This window comes from Gavialis gangeticus, unplaced genomic scaffold (genome assembly GCF_001723915.1).
Source record: "Gavialis gangeticus isolate Ggan-Ray unplaced genomic scaffold, GavGan_comp1, whole genome shotgun sequence".
Taxonomy (NCBI): Eukaryota; Metazoa; Chordata; order Crocodylia; family Gavialidae; genus Gavialis; species Gavialis gangeticus.
The window spans coordinates 157,734,140-157,738,384 of record NW_017728992.1 but is presented as its reverse complement, the minus strand read 5'-3'; the positions used below and the strand labels follow the sequence as shown (position 1 = coordinate 157,738,384).

At 42.7% G+C, this 4,245-nt stretch overlaps 1 protein-coding gene across 1 annotated transcript in view; it reads right to left on the bottom strand.

The window, feature by feature from the left end:
• CPQ (carboxypeptidase Q) overlaps positions 1-4,245 on the bottom strand; it is a 394,576-nt gene that overhangs the window by 307,991 nt on the left and 82,340 nt on the right. The window lies entirely within an intron of this gene.

Sequence of the window (4,245 nt, the reverse complement as noted above, 5' to 3'; positions counted from 1 at the left end):
GGGTGGGTGGGAGGGGCAGATCGAGCCGTCACAATGAAGGATGGAGTGGGGGTAGGGCTGAGGCAGGGGCAGGCGCAGCCCAGCCAGGACGGTGCAGGGTGTGGTACAGAATCTGTGGTTCATCCAGGGGGTGTGAAGGGGGGGAAGCGGTGGCTCCCACCACTGCGTACACTCCCAGGGGAGGCACTGGGGGCACATGTCCCCGCAGATCTGTATGCAGGGTGAGGGCAAGCTGCTGCTGTGAGCTCATGCTTGGGCTCCTCTAGATGGCTGTGCGCAGAGTGGGTGGGGTGGGGCAGGCGGCAACAGTGCTGGGAGTGGGGCTATCATGGTGGCTGCAGCCTGCCCCCACCCCCATGTTCAGCACCACTGGAAATGAAAATTGGTATTTCACAGGAGAACTGAAGGTGTTGTAAGATCTCCTGGTTGGAAAAAGTTCATTTTGTGCAAATTAGGCTCAGATAAAAGTTAGAGCAGTCTATTTACCTCTACTGTAACCTATTAGTTACTATGGAGATAGAGGATAAAAGGTCACATAATTACGTTGGCCCCCATTGTTCCAGGCACTCTTCTGATATAATCCATGATAGCTCTTTACCTTTTGTATTCAAATCACTTACTCCACTTAATATACTGATCTATGATTGTCCTTTCACAGCACCTAATCAAATGAGCTGAAGTTCACAAAAGCTTATGTTCTCTATATAGACTAATTAAAGAAGATAAGATGCATATCTACCCTGCTTTCTGCCTCACTTCAAACTAACATGGTTAACCATCTCTCCCTACCCAAACCAGTTTCATCTGGGATTAAAAAAAAAAATACAGGAAATGCAGGCTAGTAAATTTTCATTTGTTAGCCACTCTCTCTTAATTCTGTGCAAACATACTTAGGTATTGGCCTGGCAGGAGCTGCATGAGATTTCACCAAGAAACCTGTTAATGGCTCTTTCCATGTTGCTCCTACCCCTTCTAATACACTGCTTATGACATGGGGTGCAGTACTTCCCCCATCAGCCAGCAAGCAAAAGTAATGCTACTTGAACAGACAATGCTGATGACTGATTGACAAGAGGTAATGCATACAGCAAAGCCCATTCAGCACAGCATGTCAGGAGGACAGAGAAGGAGACACACAACAGGTGGGTAAGTGAAAAGGAGGAGGTGGAGACAGAAAATCCATCCTAGCTAGAACACAGCCTATTTTCAGGTGCAGACAAGAAAAACAGGTTCAGGGATCAGGAAGAGGCAGAAATGACAGGCAAAAATAGGAGAAATGAGATTTTAAAAATAGGTATGAAGGTAAATGGGGAGAGAACAGAAGGGATGATATCACATCCTTTCACAATAAAATGCTTCCTGGCATCATTTAATTTTGAAATTGCTTCTGGGAATGACACCTCAACTCCCCATCCTAGATTAAGGATTGAATACCTCTAAACAAATGTGCATTTGGCATCTGTTTTTCCTCTCTTCCCATCTCATTTTGAATCAGCTATAATGCCAGTACCCAGAGCTAATAATCGGGCTTTGCCACCTTCAATCTCAACCCCCGCACCTCACAGCCAAACTTCCTGCTATATTCTCGCTGCCTGCTAAGATGTGTTTCTGTTTGTTGTCTGGGATACAGAAAACGAAGGTCTTTCAAATGAACACCTCTGCAATGCACCAAACCTGGCAAGAGGATAGATCAATTCCTTTAGTACTCAACTGATAAACAAATATTAGCTTCCAATACACCTCGGCATGATCAAGGATAATACAATCTGAAAATATAAAAAGTTGTTACATCTTTCTTCAAAAACTATTTAAGCCAGCCTACTATTTCTAGTGGGAAGCCATTTGCAGTATAAGCTGCTTAAAAATATATTTTATAATGATTTAGTTTTACTACAGTCTCAGAGATTCCATTGAAAGAGGTAAGGGTCATATTCAGCTCCTCATCAAGAGAGACAGTATTTACATGTCCTCCTTGGAAAAAAAATCAACTTGTTTCATGTTCTGCCTGAACAACAGAGCTACACATCAGACTGGCTCCTTCCAGAGGTTCCACAGACATGTAGGACATGGCATTCAGTCTCCATGCAAGAAATGCTTAAATGTCTTGGCAATTTCTGGTCTGCACTGATCAGTTTCTCTATGGGCAGTTGATATAATTTTTAAAAAATCATGATCGCAGTGCTGTCCATCCAGTTCTTTAAAAAAGCTTTTAATAAATATGTGGTCAGCTCTGGTACAGAGGACACGTCTGCTAGCTTTCATGTCCTGTCATTTCTTGGAAAACTTGGAAATGGTAGTGTCTGCATACTTTCCATATCACCATGATACAGAACAAGGTCTCTGGGAGTCAATTAGTTATGTATTCAACAAGCAATTAAGTAAAAGAGTAAGAGTACTGTGTCATTCACTTCAGTCAAGAAGATGACAATTTTACAAGGGCATGCAGGCCAGAAGCAAAGCACCCTGGGATGCTGGAGGACCCTGAAATATATGCCGACATTCACTATCCCGGAAGAAACTCTCCTGTGAATGATTTAACCCTGGCTCTTGGGTTATTTTTATCCTAGAAAATCCTGAACCTCTGTACATTTGTGGTTTCTACTGACAGAATGACTGTCCCAGGGAAAACTAAAATTTCTGTACATAGCCTAAAACAAACCAGTGCAAAATATCCACTTTGACAATTTAAAACTAAAAAAGTGGAAAGAAAGTAAAGGTGCTTCCTTTCAACATATAAAGCATAATTTACGATTATTTATTAAATAATTATTTTTAAACCTACCCTGTTATTTTCAAAAGTTCAGGGCAAGGAATGCAAACCCATTTTCTAATACTTATGGTTCAATGAAAATTTTTACTTCATCCAAATGATATGTTTGGGCTAAGTTAATACCTGTAGTGTAAAAGCAATATGTTTATTGTCCTCAAACACAGACTTATCAATTCTTAGTACCACTAAACTTTTTTCATAATACCACCAGAAATATATAGTATTGGTTGGTTGCTGCCATATTACCGTGCTCACCCAAATGCAAGATGAAGTCCCCACCCCACAAAAAGAGCCCCTCATCTTAGATACATACAAGGAAACCTCATTAAATACTTTGTCTAGCATTAAACTACTGCCAAAAGCAGCATGTGCTCAGTCATGGAAACCAACTGTGAAATTAATTAAATGCAGCCAACACTGAGCATGGCCCATACTGGGCAAATATACTGATAGGAACTAACCACAAGGATAGGTTGGTGCAACCCATCTGAATAACAGAGAAGGTACTTCCCTTTGTGCAATTCTTGCATGTGTGTGTGTTTGTGCATGTGCGATTCCCCTGATCATAGCACCATGGGTAGTCACCAATGCTGCCCACCCCAAGGTTGGCTCTGCCATTATGCACAGTCCCCCTCAGCACCAACTTTTTCAAGTCATGTTGAGCCACTACATGGAATACATTCTGACCTCCTCTTCGCTTCCACAGCTGAGCTGTACCTTTCTCATTTCCAGTGATTCCTGTTTTTTCGCCAGCCTTAAATGTCTGACAAACAAGCATCATCAAATGGCACCCCAAACAGTTCACTCAGAATCCCTGTCACCTCTTCTCTCAGCCTAATGCATGAGATATTTAGTGTGGCCCTGCCCTTCATGAGGTGAAACTGAACAAGGCTGCCCTGCGTCTCATCTGCACATAAATTTTTGGAGGCTCCCAGGACTCATGACAAGGACACCCAGTTATAGTCATGAGTGGAGAGCTAATTAGCAAATGGATCCCTTGGGGGGGTGGGCAGCGTATCTGGAATACACACGCACACACTGAATAGTGCTGAGTTGTGGGGTCCCTATGACTTGAAATGTTGTTGACTCTGCTGGGGCCTTGCCCAATGAACTATACAGTAAATCATGAGCCTTTTGGCTTTGGACTAATATCATGCAGTCTGCACTGTATACAAGTAGGTACAAAAGTACTGCTTAAAAGTGTGTTTATGGAGTACCTATGGTAAAAAACCTTTAGCAGTTTCAAAAAAAGTTGAAATGTATCAAATTCTGGAAGAACTCAGTCTACGGGTACATGTAGCAAATTACTACAGGTATGTTTATTTCAAGGTCAATGTTTTTAAAGTTGTCACTCACTTCCATGTGCTCAGGGAGAGCAGGATCTGACAGTAAGGGAAAGGGGAAGGAGTAGGGGACAGGATGGGAAGAAGTTTGAGGGAGCAGGGGGCAAAGGTGCTACCAACCCCCCCCCCCCC